This window comes from Alligator mississippiensis, chromosome 9 (assembly GCF_030867095.1).
Source record: "Alligator mississippiensis isolate rAllMis1 chromosome 9, rAllMis1, whole genome shotgun sequence".
Lineage (NCBI taxonomy): Eukaryota > Metazoa > Chordata > Crocodylia > Alligatoridae > Alligator > Alligator mississippiensis.
The window spans coordinates 61,739,641-61,758,139 of record NC_081832.1 but is presented as its reverse complement, the minus strand read 5'-3'; the positions used below and the strand labels follow the sequence as shown (position 1 = coordinate 61,758,139).

Sequence of the window (18,499 nt, the reverse complement as noted above, 5' to 3'; positions counted from 1 at the left end):
TGGCTTCTGTGGGGCACCTGCATCCAGACTAAGAGCCCTGAACAGGTCAACTGAAGGCTCCCTGCTTTCTCCCATCTGCACTTACTCTGCCCTCTTTTTAAAATGGAGACAAAATCGCACCATTTGGGGCTTCTGCAAAGTGGGGTAGTTGTAGCTTTAAGCCAACTCCTGGGAGAGGAGCCAACTGTATAAGCTGAATCTGTTTCTTAGCAATTATGTAGTGGTTTGTCACATACTGTGGTGCCTGGACCCAGCTGTTCTTGTTCAGAACATGTGCAGGGTAAACTGGGTTCAGATGCAGAATTGTCCAGATCTGATCTCTGCGGGCATAGGCCAAGGGAAACTGCCTCATGCCTCATTTTCCCTTTGCAGTGTGTTTATTAGGACCCAGATTATCTTTCTTCATAGCTCTAAGATTTTTTCTTTATCCTCTTATAGCTGGTTATGACAGTCCCTGCAACCCTGTCTTCATCAATCTTCTACAACAGAAAAGCCTCCCTGTTGGCTCATGGCCGATAAAGTGATAAAGTCTCTGTAAGAACCTTCAGAGAATATGATTGTAAAAAAATAAATAAATCTTATGCTGTAGCTTATGGGCTGGCTGGACATTCATCGGCTAAAGTGAGTTTTCTCCGCCTTGAGGTGCATGCTGTTCTATAAGTGGCAGATGGGTCTGGTACCTTGTCATGTATTTATGAAAAGATTTGACAAGGGGTCTGACGTGCACAAGTTTCTGAACACGTCAGTTTTGTTAGGCCATTAAAATGTAGCTTGAAAAGTTGTGACGAAACAATCCTTTTTAGTACTCCTAGATGGAGGGAGAGCACATTTGCTGCTGTCACAGTGAATTAATCTTTGTTTGCAATAGTTTGCCATCTTCTCTTATCTGTAAGACTGCAATAAAATAAAAACCCTTTCAAATCCCATGATGATATCCTCTGTTAATGGAGCTTTAACTCCCACTAGCACTAATCTCTGTCTATCTGCAGCAGATCTGGGTCATCCGAACTGGTATTAGCGAATCGACTTACCAATTTCCTTGGATATAACTGTGACGTGGGTATTGCTTCTAGTTTAAAGACTTGCATCCTCTTCAGGAAGGTCTTGCCTGGTGCATGGACATGAAAAATTTGCCAGGAGTAACTCTGATGCTTAGGGTCACCTTTTTAAAAAGAATGTTTGACCTTTTAATAGCACCTTTCCAGCATGGCTCTTTTGGGACCTCCAAAAAATCCAGTTGCCTCTGTCTTACAGATAGGAAAGTGGAGGTGTAGAAAACTTTTCAGTTCCCAAAGGGATTGGGTTCCGGGCTGAGCTTGCAAGAGAACCAGGTGTCCTTTTGCCCTCGGTCACTCTGTCTAATCACTAAAGACAATTTTTGATGTGAGGGTATGTTGAACAAGCACACAGGTGCCTTGCAACCTCTCAGTCCAAACAGAAACACTTGGAATTAGGCTACATATTTGCATTTCTCAGAGCGGCTCAAGACACTCTGTCCTCACTGCATACCTCCTGCAACACGCCCAATGCCTTGGGCATCTGCTATAGCCATATGCCTTGCTGTATGTATTTGTTCAGGTAACAGCGTAGTTTCTCTTCCTTGTTGGAGACAGGGAGCTGAATAGAGAAGACTGTGTATATAATTTATTCATTCTGTCATCTCCCTGGGTTCTCTTTATTCCATTTTTGTTTTCTTGAAAGCTGTTTGGAGACACTTGGGAACAAATCAATAACAGCACAGTACATTCTGTGCACTTGGTGATTAGTTTGGATGCAGGATACACAAAATATCCCTACTTTTTAATTTATCTCTTTTGAGGGGATTCATTGTCAGGTTGCAGCCCAAGGAGGGTGAAGCTAACAAAATGCAAAATGATATGACATATGACAAAGTGTAACTCTAAAAACCGGAACCTGGCCACCCATGCACCCACTCTAAGGCTGGTTCCTTCCCCCCCTCCCCAATGGCTAAATTGTAAACAGATATAGATCAGATGCCTTGAAATAATTTGTTACCGACTAAGCCACAGCTTATTTGTTACCGACTAAGCCACAATTCCCTGAGGAGTCGTCTTAGCAAAGGGGTCACTGTCAGTGATGAAGAGTGTGATCCAACTGAAACCTGCGCATCTCCAAAGCCTGAAGTCCTTGCTTTACTTTTTTGCCTATTCCTTGTTCAAAATAAAAAAATGCCCCTGACATCAGTTTCTGGGGCTGCTGCTCACAGCGTTACATTTCACTGACACAAAAGGGAGGAAGGAAAACTCCAGGAGTCTTGCAGAATACCAGTCACTTGGGCCTCCAGCCTCACACACACGTGTGCATCCACACACGCATGAATGTACTCCCACCCACCCACACAATTGATCACTTTAATATTTCATTGGCTTGTCTGGTTTTCCCTTGAATCCTAAATGTTCCCAACAGCTCCTGTGGATGCATGAGAAGAGTGATGAGCACCTTGCTTATTTCCTCGGACATCAAACCTACTGCTTAAATTGAAGGGGAACCTTCCTATGATTAAAGCAACAGGATGCATTGAGACAAACACTGCTGATGTCCTGGGAACATAAATTATTTTTGCTCAGAGTTGGATGTATGGGTGTGTGGTTTTGTTTTTTCTCTAGTGGGATTCTGTTTTATATTTTGAACTCTCAATTTTGGGGGAAGTGAATGTTAACCCTACAAAACCAAATCAGAGAGGGAGTGAGAGAGAATGCTTTTACTATAAGGAAATCTCATGGAGGCAGAGGAGGGTTGTTTTCATTTAAGTTTGTAAATCCTATAAGTAATGAACAGGAAAACATGATCTTCCTCCCCCACTCCCTTGTCATTTCTTTATGAGAAACATCTTGACCAAGTGAACATGAGAAACTTGGCTCTGTGTGCAATTCAGTTCTGTGATGAGGTTCCAGAAGGGGCTGTGAGTTAAAGGAACAAATATCATCCTATGACTGATTGTCAGAGAGTTGCCAAGAGCTCCTTTGCCTGGTGGACAAAACAGGTCTCTCACATGGCAAAATTTCGTCCCAAGATCCAGTTCTGGATCGTGTATTGCTTACTACTATGGGTAAAGCCAAATGCAACAATTGGTGCAACTCCCAGGAGAATGTAGTATGTCTGTTAGCTCTCTGTACTACAGCTCAGCCCCATGTATCTGCTATAGCTGCAGGGGCCCAACCCTGGCGTCCTCCAGTTCTCTTGCCCTTAATGCCACAAAAGTTAGTGGGATCCTCTCAAGAAGCACTTACCACTTCACAGCATTGAGCTGTGACATAAGGATCACATTCCTATTTCAGTGCTATTGTTCAGGGTATGCTGGAGATGCCTACTGATCCCTCCAGCATGCAGTGCCTCACATAGCTATTTTCCTGACCCTATGATATTATCTTCCACAAACGAGAACGGATCGCTCTTTTTTTTATTTTTTCCACTTTTATGAGTGAAATCTTTGCTCACCTGCCAACCACAACAAACAGCAAAGTATCCTGTCTCCCGCTTGTCTACCTCTGTCGGCGCCCCCCTGGTCAGGGTTTATCTCTGGGGATGGCATCCAGCCTGAGTTTTGGATTTTGCTGCACTTACAGTTTGATGAACTGTAGTAAACAAACAACTTCCCTCCCAAAAAACACACACAGAGCACTGGTTAATTCTTGCCGTGCATAGGTCTGGAGGCTGTTTATATCCAGTGCTGTCTGTTTATACATGGCGTTCATCTCCTCGAGTGAAGACAGATTAAACAGCAGGGTGAATACACTTCTTATGTGAACTATGGGATTTCTAACATAGGAATGTTGCCAGAACCAAACTAGACAAATGGGTAGCACAGCAGTGTTTCTCATTAGATGTACATGGAAATTTGTACCTCACTGATAATGCAGAACAGTGCCCTTTGCAATGGAAACCATTTGAGAACAGCTGTTGGGCCTATGTTCAGCAGGCTGCACTGTCTCCCTTTTTCCACTCCCTCCCACTCCCATTCCCCTGAGCCACACCCTCCCCCTGAGCTGTGTCTCACTGCTTATGTACCTTTATTTCAAAGTCACTCAGGGGGTTAGGTTCCTTGCATTGACATTCCAAAGTCATCTTTGGTATTAGCAGATTCATGTGGCTTGTTCAATGGATACAAGATTACCCGGCCTCTCTTCTGTATCCCAATATTCATCATGAACTTTAATAATATTCATGGTCATATTTGCTTTCTTGGACCAGTGATTGTTTTCACTATCTCCCATCCCCTAGCAAATCATTTCAAAACTTAAATATATAATAACCTGCAACAACCATATATAATTGGCTTCTCCGCTGTGATTGCTGATTCATAAATGCATGCTAGTTTACATCCCAATTAAGTAAGTCCTCTAGCTGAGTCTTTTCCTTCCCTTCCTTAGTTGTTCCACTCTAGAGTTTTTTTCTTCTGACCTTGCCTTTAGGTTTCTGCGTTCTCAATAATTCCTCTCCAGTATGATTGAGAAATATGAATAATAGTCTTAATTTCCAGCTCTGTCACAGACATTCTGTGTGACCTTGGGCAAGGCACATAGCATGTGTCTCAGCTTCTGTAAAATGGAAAGAATGAAGCAATTTGGACCAAGGAAGTATTAAATTAAAAGCTCTCTGGGGTAAAGAAATTCTCTGGGTCAAGGTTAGAGGGAAAAGCAAGAAGGGTGATGTTATAGTGGGTGACTGCTGTAGACCACCAGACCAGAAGGATGAGGTAGATGAGGTTTTCTTCAGACAACTAGTGGAAGTTTCCATAACACAGGTCCTGGTTCTCATGGGGTACTTCAGTCACCCTGACATTTGCTGGGAGAGCAATACAGCAGGGCACAGTCAATCTTGGAAGTTTCTGGAGAGTGTTGGAGACCAACTTCCTGGTGCAAGTGTTGGAGAGACCAACAGTGGCCATGCTGTTCTTGACCTGCTACTCGCAAACAGGGAAGAATTGGTGGGGAATGTAGCAGTGGATGGCAACTTGGGCAGCAGTGACAATGAGAGGATTGAGTTCAGGATCCTGACAAAAGGAAGAAAGGAGAGCAGCAGAGTATGGATCCCGGGCTTCAGAAAAGCAGACTTTGATTCTGTCAGGGAACTGATGGATAGGATCCCTTGGGAGGCCAGTCTGAGGAGGAAAGCAGTCCAGGAGAGCTGGGTGTATTTTAAAGAAACCTTAGTGAGGGTGCAGGAACAAACCATCCTGATGTGCAGGAAGAATAGCAAATATACCAAACGACCAACTTGGCTTAGCAGAGAAGCCAAAAAAGGAAGCTGACAAAAAATGGAAACTTGGACAAACAGCGAGGGAGGACTATAAGAGGATTGCTTAGGCATGCAGGGATGAAGACAGGAAGGCCAAAGTGCAACTGGAGTTGCAGCTAGCAAGGGATATGAAGGGTAACAAGAAGGGTTTCTATAAATATGTCAGCAGCAAGAGTAAGATCAGGAAAAGTGTGGGTCCTTTACTGAATGTGGGAGGCAACCTAGTGACAGATGATACGGAAAAGGCTGAAGTACTCGGTGACATTTTCACCTCCGTCTTCACAGGCAAGGTCAGCTCCCAGACTATTGCACCTGGCAGCACAGTTTGGGGAGGAGGTGAGCAGCCAACTGTCAGAAGAACAGGTTTGGGACTGAACATGTACAAGTCCATGGGGCCAGATGGGATGCACCTGTGGGTGCTGAGGGAGTTGGCTGATGTGATTTCAGAGCCACTGGCATTTATCTTTGAAAACTCATGTTGATTGGGAGAGGTCCTGGATGATTGGAAAAGGGCAAATATAGTGCCCCTTTGTAAGAGAGGGAAGGAGTATCCAGGGAACTACAGACCTCTCAGTCTTACCTCAGTCCCTGGAAAAATCATGTAGCAAGTCATCAAGGAATCCATTTCTAAGCACTTGGAGAAGGTGGTGATCAGGAACAGTCAGCATGGATTCACCAAGGGGAAGTCATGCCTGACCAACCTGATTGCCTTCTAGGATGAGGTGACTGACTCTGTGGATGCTGGGAGGCCAGCAGATGTGGTGTACAGCATAGAGTGCACCTTCAGCAAGTTTGCAGATGACACCAAGGCTGGAGGGAGTAGTAGATATGCTGGAGGGTAGGGCTAGGATTCAGAGTGACCTAAACAAATTGGAGGATTGGGCCAAAAGAAATCTCATGAGGTTAAACAAGGACAAGTGCAAAGTCCTGCACTTAGGACAGAACAAACCTATGCACCAGTACAGGCTTGGGACAAACTGGCTGAACAACAGCTCTGCAGAAAAGGACCTGGGGGTTATAGTGGACAATAAGCTGATTATGAGGCAACAGTGTGCCCTTGTTGCCAAGAAGGCTAACAGTATACTGGGCTGCATCAGTAGGAATGTTGCTGGCAGATTAAGGGAAGTAATTATTATGCAGTGGTGAGGCCACATCTGGAGTATTGTTTCCAGTTTTAGCTCCCCACTACAAAAAGGATGTGGACAAGTTGGAGAGAGCTCATTGGAGGGCAACAGAATTGGTTAGGTGGCTGGGGCAGATGACTTCTGAGGAGAGGCTGAGGAAACAGGGCTTGTTTAGTCTGCAGAAGAAAAATGGAGAGAGGATTTAAAAGTAGCCTTTAACTACTAGACGGAGGGGGGGGGGGGAGGGGAGGGGCGGCGTTCTAAAGAGGATGGAACTAGACTTTTCTCCATTGTGGTAGAGGACTGAACCCAGGAGCCAATGGTCTTAAGTTGCAGCAGTGGAAGTTTAAGTTAGATATTAGGAAAAACTCTCTCACTAGGAGGGTGGTGAAGCACTGGAATGGGCTACCTAGAAGTGGTGGCATCTCCATCCTTGGAGGGATTTAAGACCTGGCTCGACAAAGCCCTGGCTGGACTGATTGAGCTGCGGATGAGGACCATCTTTGAGGGACTCCTGAGGTCCTTTCCAACCTTAAATTTCTATGATTCTGCAGTTACAGATGATCTCTTACTATGCATATATAAAATGCCTGGTAGTACAGAGACATCTTTTTGGGTGGAGGGCTTCTATTACACCACTAATAGCAAGTACTAATTTACAGGTCAATCGCTCTCATTGTTTCTGGGTTTGTTTCTGGGCTTGGGAATCTTTCAAGGGAAATCCCAGCAGTAAGTTGTAAAAGGGGTCCCAGAGCTGGGTGAGTCCTGCTCTGTTTGAGAGTTGTGAGGCTACTTAGCTGGCATCTAAAGTTCAGATTCCCATCTCTTTCCCATTACTCACAACAAGCACCTGTAATACACACAAAGATGTCATTTGTTTGGGTTGTTACTAAAAATACAGTCACTATTTTTAGAAGAAAAGCCTAATAAGCCACGAGTCCTATTTCAGCAACTTCAATGAAGGGACTTTTTTGTGTGCAGCTGTCTAGACAGCCTGATAGGCTGTTGTGCATTTGCTTTTTGGACTTCTTGCCTTTCTTTGTTAGGAGGAGGAAGTCAGCAAACTGCTAGCATTGTTTTGGGCAAGGGGAACTATTAATCCCCCTTCCCATTTGGGTGGAGATCTTGTTTGGGATGTTCAGTCACAATGGACTTAACAGAAATCAAATAACTTTTCCCCAATCCATGCTGTGTTTATGGGCTTCGGTGGACATATTTGTATCACAGGAGAATTTCTGACAATACTTCTCTGAAACATGCAGAAGTGATGCAACTGCATTTAGTTGTGGTTTGGACGATTAGGGAAAGACTCCCTAAGTTTTGAGTAATTTTGCTGCTTGTGACAATTCTCTCCTTCCCCCTCAGTTCATGCCTGTAAGTCTGGCATGGATGTGCATCTCCCAATTTTTCAGTGGAAGCTGGAAATGCTACAATAGCACTGTCATCCTCCCCACTTGCTCTTTGTAGGCAGTTTTTCCTATAACAGTGTTGCAGTTGTAACCCACACAAAATGTACAAGCCATTTTGTATTGCAAAGTGTGTTGTTGTATATGGCTTTAGTTAAATATGATTGTATGTATATTTTTTTCTGCTGTACTGTATGGACCATGTTTCCTATAATTGAGTATCTTGTTTTCTCTCCCCGGCTTGGCAAGTTGGAAAGAGACAGAACATACTGCACGTAGGCAAATACCTGTGGCTTTTGTTAGTCCTATTGTCTGGGAGTAGTCCCTGCTGTGGACCATAAACAAAAGCTAGTTTTAGTCCTGTTTAAAGAGGGGGAGATCAGACCCCGAGCCCAATTGGCTAAACTGAACAGTGTTCTGTTTAAATTGGTTGAGAGAAAAGGTGGGGTAGGGTAAGTCCTGTTTGCAGAAGCTTGCGTGATGTCACACCAGGTACACAGAAACCTCACAACTAGATTCAAGGCTCTCTTTTCTTCTCTTGGGGCTACTGCTGAAAGCTATGAAGCTAAATTGGGAGCCAGAGAAACTTCTCCCATGGCTAGGATCTCCCTTCCCCCTTCACTGCAGAAGTGAGCTGAATCTATGTGAAGGGAAAGCCTCAGGTACAGGACGAGAAAGTCTGTCTTGGGGCTTGAGACCCCTAATATCACCCTCTTCTCTCCCCTTTTTGTTTTCTGGGTTTTGAGTGGGATAATACCATGGAGGTATTTATTAATCCCTAGAGCAGGAGTTCTCAACCTTTTTCTTCCTGAGCGCCCCTCCCAGCATGCTATAAAACTTCCATGGTCTGGGAGAGGAACCAACCCAGTCCACGTGGCCCTGGGTGCCGTGGGCAGGGCTGAGCGGCAGGGAGCCCGGGGACCCCGCTCAGCTGAGCAGCAGCAGTGTTGAGCCTTGCACACCCGCCCGCCGCACTGCCCACAAGTTGGAGGCTGTGGGGTCGGGTGGGCAGGTCGGCCCCTCCCCGCCCCTTCCTCGGGACTCGTCTCAGCCCCAGGGGGCCGAGGCAGCTCCTTCCCACACCAGGCTGGGTCAGGCAGACCCTGCTGAAATCTGCTTGCAGCCCCCCAGGGAGCTGTGAACCCCCAGTTGAGAACCACTGCCCTGGAGCGTGCTGACCAGGATGGGAGTCTGGCAATTTTGCTGGCGTGCTTTGAGCCAGAGTGAGACCTGGTACACTTTGGACCGGGGCTGAAAGCCTGGCACATTTTAGTGCTGTTGATTAGCATTTTAAATTGTATTTGGTGCTTTCCTTTGTTTTCCTTGCCTTTTATTTTCTGTAATAAATCTGTCCTTGTGTTTACACTGTTTACGAGGAGGAGGTTTTGTTTATGCGGGACACCCCAGCCAAATTTATTGATCCCAGATTTCTGGCTCGGGGCTCAAGCCACAGTGGAAACTTATTGGGTACCCCGGAATTTGAACTTGGCCCTTGTTGCTGCCAACCAGTGGCTGGCAGAAGGGTTGTACAGTGTTTCAGCAATTGGACTACCTGGGCTAGCTGAACACACATGCCATCTGAATTTGTTTTTAATAAGGATTGTCTGGTTCATTGAGTCCACAGTGACTGACTAACAAAATGGGGGAGAGTAGGTGGCTGTGATCTGGGGCAAAATAAGTAAGGCACAACTGAATGTAATGTTCATGCCCCTACCTTAAGTATCAGAGAAATTAAAAAATGAATAAATGTGCAGATAATCTGAAACTATGAAAGAAAAGCCTTATCTAACCAGATCTATACAGGGTAGCAGAGTGCCACCAACCACCTCCTTGTATCTGTTATATTATGGGCACATTGTCCCTCCAAAGTGATGGGTGAAATCATGAATGGCATGAACCTAGGGGAGGAATTTGCTTTTTGGGCAGGGACTATTGTCCAGCTAGTGGGAGTAAGCCTGAGTAGATATCTGTCAGCCAGTGATTGGTCTTTTTTCTTTATCCACATGGAAAACTGGTTGTTGGTTTTGCCGTGGTCTTGATCCATCTGATATTTACATCACACATCTGTTCCTTGGCTTCCATGAAGTGAGCTCTGACTTCCATTTTGCTTCTGGCCCCTTAATCTTTCCTTTATTTCTGGCCTCTTTAGGATGGAGGGGGGTACGGTGTGTGATTTTACCTCTAAGTTGGGGTCACTTGAGGTGTGGCCCCAGCAGCTTGGAGACCAGTGATCTTCCTGACACCCTCTGCAACATGCAGTGAAAATGATCATATGCCGTACTTTTTTTCTTCCGAAAGATCTCCAGTCTCCCTGCAAACAAAAGGAATTGCTTCATCGTTCCAATGCAGCCTCCTCCTTAGTAGAAAGTAGAAACCATTTTGCACAGCACGGCAACAACTACACAAGTGTCTCCAATATGAATGAGAACCATTTCCATTTCAATCTACCTTGGGACTTTAAGTTGACTGAAAACCAGATACTGAGTTGAAATGTGACTGGACTAAGACCCCAGTCTTGCAAGTGCCACTAGGTCTTTTAATGACTACGTGGTTTTGCAAACTTCTTTTTACTTCTGTATCTGTCAGATCTGTATCTCTTGTGCAGTCCAGTGTCCCCAGGCCACTGTATTTACTGGTGGCCTATACAGGGGATATGGGTCCTGCTAGCTGTCACGTGTTAGGAGCTGGAGCCAGTTGGTTACACACTCTCCCCTGGCAAGAATAGTATCCTGGCCAAAGATGGGCTTTTTTCCTGTTAAGTGGTGCTGATTCTTATCTTGTGAAAATATAGGTATCTCTGTAAAGGCTGAATTTCCCTAGCTAAACATCCTGTCCTGTCTGCTCCAAGTAACACGCTTTCCCTTCACTATTTGAGTTTATTTGCCAGATTTATGTGAATATTAAAGAGACCATGAAAATGACATTTTGATGGGCCTAATTCCATAGAAGTCAGGGGAATTCAGATTCTCTTGAACTTCCCTGGTGTTCTGTCAGGATGTAGATGGCAGGTACCTCGTTGTATCAGATCACACCTGAACCTGAACACTTCTGTTTGAGAAGACCAACTCTGCATGGAGGTGGTTGGGGTTTACTTCCATGATTAATTTTATTCACCAAAAAAACAGCGTTTTCAGATATTTGACCTAAATTTGCCAAATAGTTTTGATCAAAACAAATGCCCCTCGTGTACACACAGACGCACCCAAACCAACCTAGAATGTGGTGTTTGGGAGCACTTGTTAATTCAAGTTTAGGAAACAATGGGGCCACTTTAAAAGAACCTGATGGTGTGCCCTTTTCATTCAGTCGCCTCACCGTTTGGGTATGTGTCCAGCATGGGAGAAACCAACATTCACCTGCCTGTAGTGCTGGATGGGATTTGAACAGGTATGTCTTGTTTTCTAGGGGAGAGCCTCTAGTCTGGACAACTTTGGGGTGTGTTGTCTCTTCTGTTAAAGTGGATCCACTTTCCTTAGGGAAGAGATCCCCCCCCTCCACTGGAACATTGCTTTGAGTCAAATAAAATGTCCAAAACCAACTCGTTCTGGGTCACTTCAGAGTAAAAACCTTCTCCCAACCCCCCCAATCCATTCTGTGCCCCCATCTTTCTTCCAAGACTGAAGACAAAGAGGCATCCTTGACTGAGTTTCCTGGCTTTTATGGCTTTATCTGATATTTAGTGTTTATATTGGAAAACTTTTCTTTAAACTACTTCGTCTCTGCTTGGCAGGGGAATGAGAATTATGGTTTGTGCATCAGAGGTCCCTGAGTGTCTAGGACAGAAGGCATGAAAAGGCTGGGAAGCACATAAGAGCTTTCTAGCTAAGGGCAAGTATTGGGGAGATGAAAATTGCCGCTAATATTAAAAGCAAGGGCTAGAACTGGTCAGTGATGGTAATGTGAATCGTAGAGCAATTCTGCTGGCTTTAGTGACACTGTTCTGGCTTTGTATCGGCGCAGTTGAACATGGAATCTGGAGGGGGAAGAATTATTCAGGGAAGGCTCAAAGGGAGGAGAATTGAGAGAAATTAAACGAAACAGCCAAATAACAGGGAGAAAATCTTCCTACTCATAAGAGTTCTAAGAACACGTTTCTTAAAGAAAACAGTGGCAGCCCTAGTGATTTGGTCACACTTCTCCATCTAACTGAAACAAATCCATTGTACAATTGTAGTAAGTGCACAATCCAGGATCAGGTGGGAGATCCACTAATATGTCTCCCTTTTCTGTGGTCCCCTGCTATAGGGTGATTATAGCTATTGCCCATTGATTGTGGTATTGCGAGTGGGCCATAAACACCGGAGGGGTGGTTCATTTCACTGGGGCATCTCTGTGTCAGCTGCAGATGAGACGGCATGAGGCCAGGGCCCAAAATGGTCTGAATGGTGCTTTATCTCTCAAAATTACTTAGCCTCCCTATTTTTCTTGCCTGTCAGCATCATGTTATTCTTGCTATGCAAAGTCTCCCTCATTGAACAAGAATATGTGTGTGTGTTTATGTGTGCGTTTCCTTGAAATATTATCGGTAAGAGCATCTTTGAAGTTGTGAAGCTGTGTATGCATTATGTGCTTGCCTTCCTAGCTCTTATTTTCTTTTTTCTGTCCTGCACAGATAATCTCAAAGCCTGGTGAGTTGTTTTTTTTTCTTGTTCTATTAGACTTATTCTACTAGCTCACAGGGGCTCGTAAAAGATATTTTCTCTAGCAGTTATAAAGAAAAATAAAAATTCCAAGTATCCCTGAGGAGAAGAAACAAAAGCAGCAGCATGGATTTGTTAACATTTAGGTTGAATTAGCCAAGAAACTGACATTGTCCAGATGGAAAGACCCACTTCCTGGCTGTAAAGATAACTTGCTAAAAGAAATATTAGCTGTGGCTGCACGGGAGATGAAAAGTGTAGTCCAAGCCAAAAATCATCCCAAACCCAGTGGGAGTTGCCTTTTTTTTCTTGAGTTGAGGGTTCAAGTTTGCTTAGTAAGGAAACATGCCTGGTATTTCCTTGAGAAAGGGTAGGTGGTTAGAGCATTGCCTTGACCCTTGAGGTCTGGAGCTTGTTCCATGGTTTTCCACGGAGTTTCGTACCACTTCCATGCAAGTCGCTTACCTGCCTTTGTCGCTGTTGGTGTAACTTCTGTGCCTCACCTCCCTATTCGGGAAGCTGATGAATACGGTCGGTAAGATGGACGTAATGGAATATCTGGAAATCAAGGGATTGAGCAGTGTGGTGGAACCTGCTGATACTGAGCATCTCTGCATTGCTGGTATTACCTAGGGCCAGAGCAAAGAAATTCTTGGATGGCTGATTTTATAATCTCAGGTTTTTTTAATTAGTAATTAATAAAATGAGATGACAAACGGTCTCTTGAAAGCTGTTAATTGTAAGAATGTTAATTCATTCCTAAGTGAACACATGAAAAGTGGGGTACTTGGATGTGTTTGCCTAGAGTAAGGTCATTCATCAATTAACCCCTTCCATGTTTGCTTGACTGCATGGTCCTTAATTTAGTTAACTATGCTTTTGTAGCTGTAGCAACGACTGCTGAGAATCTGAAGAGATTTAATTTGTCTGGGGAAAAAAAGCTTTTGGCTCCCCAGGGCAGATGATGGCTTATTAAACTACAAAATGAATTGAATAAATCACTTAAAAAGCCATAAATCAGGCACTGTTGGCTTTTAATTTAATACTGAGGTGAAATCAAAGTAAGATGTACCGTGTAGTGTTTGACACGTTCTAGCCACTCTCCTCCCAGTTACATACGTGGCACACTAATTATTCCCAATTACACTTAATGTCCAAATCTATCTGAGTGTTAATGCTTTGTTCTCTGCCGATGGGCCTATGCAGAACCTGTTTCAGCAGTTTAGCATTTTTTGTGATTGCCATATCAGAAATTAACATTCTGTCATGTGTTAAGAGTCTTTTGTGAATGTCATAAAAAACAGGCTTTAGTAAAGCAAAGAAACATGACAGGGAGGAGAGAGAACTAAGCTGCTGATCGAGAGTGCAAGATGGGGCAGTAATGGATTAAGCCCCACTATTCTATAATCCTTTACTTGACCCAGGGGAATGATCATCCTGGACCGTGAGGGATCACTGATGAGGAAGGTGACAATAATCCTATGTTTTTAAATGACTGCTTTGCTCTGGTCCTGTGACAGAGAAAGCTTGCCCTGTGCCACTAGGATATCATAGTTGGTAGGGTCGGAAGGGACCAGAGCAGATTATCGAGTCCGACCCCCTGCCATGGCAGGAAAGAGTACTGGGGTCAAACAACCCTGGCCAGGTGTTCATCCAGCCTCCTCTTAAAGACCCCCAGGGTAGGAGCCAGCACCACTTCCCTTGGAAGTTGGTTCCAGATCCTAGCCGCTCTGACAGTGAAGTAGTACCTCCTGATGTCTAGCCTGAATCTACCCTCTGCCAGCTTGTGACTGTTATTTCTAGTCACTCCTGGGATTGCTTGGGGGAACAGGGACTCTCCCAATTCCTGCTGGTCCCCTCTGACTAGTTTGTAACAGGCCACTAGATCCCCCCTCAGCCTTCTCTTGTGGAGGCTGAACAGGTTCAGGTCCCTCAGCCTCTCCTCGTAGGGCCTGCCCTGCTGCCTCCTGATCATGCAAGTGGCCCTCCTCTGAACCCTCTCCATGCTGTCCACATCCCTCCTGAAGTGCGGCGCCCAGAACTGGACACAGTACTCCAACTGCGGCCTGACCAGTGCCACATAGAGGGGGAGGATCACCTCCTTGGACCTGCTCATGATGCATCTGTGGATGCATGACAAGGTGAGGTTGGCCTTCCTGACCGCGCCCCCACACTGTCAGCCCATGTTCATTTTGGCATCAATAATGACTCCAAGATCCTTTTCTGCCTCTGCACTGACGAGAAGGGAGTTCCCCAGCCTGTAGGTATGCTGCTGGTTCTTCCTCCCCAGGTGCAGCATCCTGCATTTGTCAGTGTTGAAACCCATCCTGTTTTCATCTGCTCTCACCTGTAACCTGTCTAGGTCCGATTGCAGCCTATTCCTCCCTTCTAGTGTGCCCACTTCTCCCCACATCTTAGTGTCATCCGTGAATTTGAACAGGGTGCATTTTACCCCTTTGTCCAAGTCGCTGATGAAGATGTTGAACAGCGCGGGCCCGAGGACCGAGCCCTGGGGGACCCCATTGCCCACATCTCTCCAGGTCAAATATGACCCATCCACCACCACTCTCTGGGTGCGGCCCTCCAGCCAGTTAGCGACCCATCTGACTGTGTAGGTATTGACACCACAGTCCCCTAGTTTTTTTTAACGAGAATGGGGTTAGAGACAATGTCAAAGGACTTCCTAAAGTCCAGAAAGACTATGTCCACTGCAACATCTGCATCCAAGGATTTTGTGACCTGGTCATAGAAGGCCACCAGGTTGGTCTGACAGGACCTGCCTCTAATGAACCCATGCTGGTTGCCCCTAAGCATAATCTCCCCTGCTGGTCCCTCGCGGACATGCGCCAGGATAATTCTCTCAAAAAGCTTACGCAGGACTGATCACACTGTTTGCTCCCAGTGGTATAATACTGACATTTTAAAATTGTGACATTATTCTGGGTGTCAGTGATTTTTAGAGGTTTCTAAAATGTTAGCGTTTTCCATTTATGCTAGACTTCTGTGGCTGTAAACCAGCCTGGTTCTGCAGGCAAAGTGACATGAACGATGGGATTATTTGGATAATTCAAGTCTTTCTAAAATGGCTTCCTTGGAAAAACCGAGGGTCTGAATAAAAATTGGCCAGGGGATAAGACTGGGTAAAGGTTTCAGTGGCCTGTGTTTGGGATGGCTTTGTTTGCTTCCAGGTGTTATAGATACTCCAGAAATAATGTAGAGACCCTTTGCTGCACTCCATGATGCATCCCTGCAATAATTTCTATCTGTCCTTTCCACTGGAGCTGTGAGTTTTGCTGCCTTTCTCCTAGGTCTTGCAGGCAGATGTTGGAAAGGCTGGCCAAGATGAGAGCTGATGCTTGTAATTGAACTAGAGCCGAGGAAACCCAGGCCTTGTTCTCTGAAGACCTCAGCTTCCCTTTGCTGTAAGGCTTCCTCTCTCCTTCAGGCTGGGTCACTTCAGTGCTCCTGTCACTTTCTAGTGAGCTGAATTCAGCCTGGTTTGCACTTGCCTGTCATAGGCTCATTGTGTTCTTAGGTCACAGTTGCTCTGTGCCCCCTTTATTTAAGGGTATAATGTTCTATGTCAAGCCCTGTAATAGTTCCCTGGCGCCGCTTGCTTTGTTGCAATGTTTCCCATTTCAATTTATAATGCAAATTGAGTCGAGTTTAGCTTGTTGCAAACAGTGGGAAATTGTAGATTTGCAATATGTTAGCCTTTTCACTTGTTCAATAGTAGTTTCTAATTCCCCTGCATCTTCACACTGGGCCAGGCTATGGGCGTATAAGCGATACATACAGTAGGTGTGGTCCATGAAGAACCTGGAGTCTAACAAGTTTCAGATCACAAGTGAAAACAGCATCCAGAACTTGGTGTGGTACGCTTCTGCATGACCACAATGACCGCAGTTTGACAAGTAGTTTTGTCTTAGAGAGAACTAGAGTTCGTTGCAGAGCAGTCCTGAGATGCATGAGACCTGGGAACAGAATAGCAGGGATATTAAAGATCCTATCTGAGATGCAGTGGCAGAGTGGGTCAGGGCTTGAGGATGAAACAACAATCAGTGCTGAATGTATTATCCAGGTTAATTTTCAGAGCTGATGTGGGGTTGGGATACCAGGGAGTAAGGCAAGGTACTTGGTGCAGTGCATGAGCACAGTAATGGAGTTAGCAGAGTTTGAATAGTAGCGAGTGCTGCAAGTGACTGATGGGCATATGCAGGGCAGGTAAGGGTCTTGCTTAATACCCACTTGCAGGAGACATGCTCTTGGATGCTGGGCTCCTTATTCTCCCAGAAAATGATGAGCTCGACATAGCAGCATTGTTGAATTTGTGTTTTCAGAAGAGATTACCAAAGATAAGGTGTACAAAAAGAAAAACAAGGGGTCAAGGACAGTGCCCTGTGCGACCTCTCTAGAAAACTGGAGAAGGAAGCATGAGGAAGATCTGCTGGAGGAAGTGATCAGAGAATTGGGAGAACCAGAACAGGATATGTGAGCTCAGATCCTCAACTTCCTGATTGTATTGCATTCTATTCTTGAAGCTAGGCACTTCATGAAGGGCAAGGGCTGCTGATAGGTCAAGGAGCCATGAGGATAGAGTCCTAGTCTGGTAAGGAAGGGGTAACTGGAGACTTTGGCAATGGCAATTTCAGTGCGCATGAGGGGTGGAAGTCAGATCTGGGAGAGCCTAGTGAGGAGCAGAGCAGAAGAACTTCACATGTCCATTGTAAATACTGAGCTTAGAGATGAGGGAGGATTGTCTTCTAAGAGGCAAATAGAGGGTTTAAGATGGAAGAGACAAATACACATCTGGATTTTTAAGAGGAATGAAGCAAGTGGTTGAAGAGAAAAGTCAGCAAGGGGATGACGATGAGTGAGACGGAATGAGTTCAATAGGAATAACACTCTGCCAATGCAGGAAAGGGTCAAGAGGAGGTCTTTAGGTTATGGAGCAGGCATGAATGGACCCTTGAACGAACAGAGTGCATTTGCACTACTGGAGATGCAGAGTTGAGGGCTGCTCTGTTGGGATTCCCTACATGTGCACACACACACACATGCACTTTACAGATTAAATCAGGAATGGTAAAAGCTATATGAAATCTTTCATAGATTCATAGATGCTAGGGTCGGAAGGGACCTCAATAGATCATCGAGTCTGACCCCCTGCATAGGCAGGAAAGAGTGCTGGGTTTAGATGACCGCAGCTAGATGCCTATCTAACCTCCTCTTGAAGACCCCCAGGGTAGGGGAGAGCACCACCTCCCTTGGGAGCCCATTCCAGACCTTGGCCACTCGAACTGTGAAGAGGTTCTTCCTAATGTCCAATCTAAATCTGCTCTCTGCTAGCTTGTGGCCATTATTTCTTGTAACTCCCAGGGGCGCCTTGGTGAATAAAACCTCACCAATTCCCTTCTGTGCCCCCGTGATGAACTTATAGGCAGCCACAAGGTTGCCTCTCAATCTTCTCTTGCGGAGGCTGAAGAGGTCCAGGTGCCCCAGTCTCTCCTCATAGGGCTTGGCCTGCAAGCCCTTAACCATACGAGTGGCCCTTCTCTGGACCCTCTCCAGGTTATCCGCATCCCTCTTGAAGTGCGGCACCCAAAACTGCACACAGTACTCCAACTGCGGTCTGACCAGCGCCCGATAGAGGGGAAGTATCACCTCCTTGGATCTGTTTGTCATGCATCTGCCGATGCACGATAAAGTGCCATTAGCTTTTCTGATGGCTTCGTCACACTGCCGACTCATGTTCATCTTGGAGTCCACTAGGACTCCAAAATCCCTTTCCGCTTCCGTGCCACCCAGCAGGTCATTCCCTAGGCTGTAGGTGTGCTGGACATTTTTCCTCCCTAGGTGCAGCACTTTGCATTTCTCCTTGTTGAATTGCATTCTGTTGTTTTCTGCCCATTTGTCTAACCTGTCCAGGTCTGCTTGTAGTTGTTCCCTGCCCTCCAGTGTGTCCACTTCTCCCCACAGTTTTGTGTCATCCGCAAACTTGGACAGAGTACACTTCACTCCCTCATCCAAGTTGCTGATGAAGATATTGAAGAGTATGGGTCCAAGGACC

The 18,499-nt window shown here is 45.5% G+C and overlaps 1 protein-coding gene across 2 annotated transcripts in view; it reads left to right on the top strand.

Annotated features, from left to right (window-relative positions):
* NEURL1B (neuralized E3 ubiquitin protein ligase 1B) overlaps nt 1–18,499 on the top strand; it is a 223,028-nt gene that overhangs the window by 73,465 nt on the left and 131,064 nt on the right. The window lies entirely within an intron of this gene.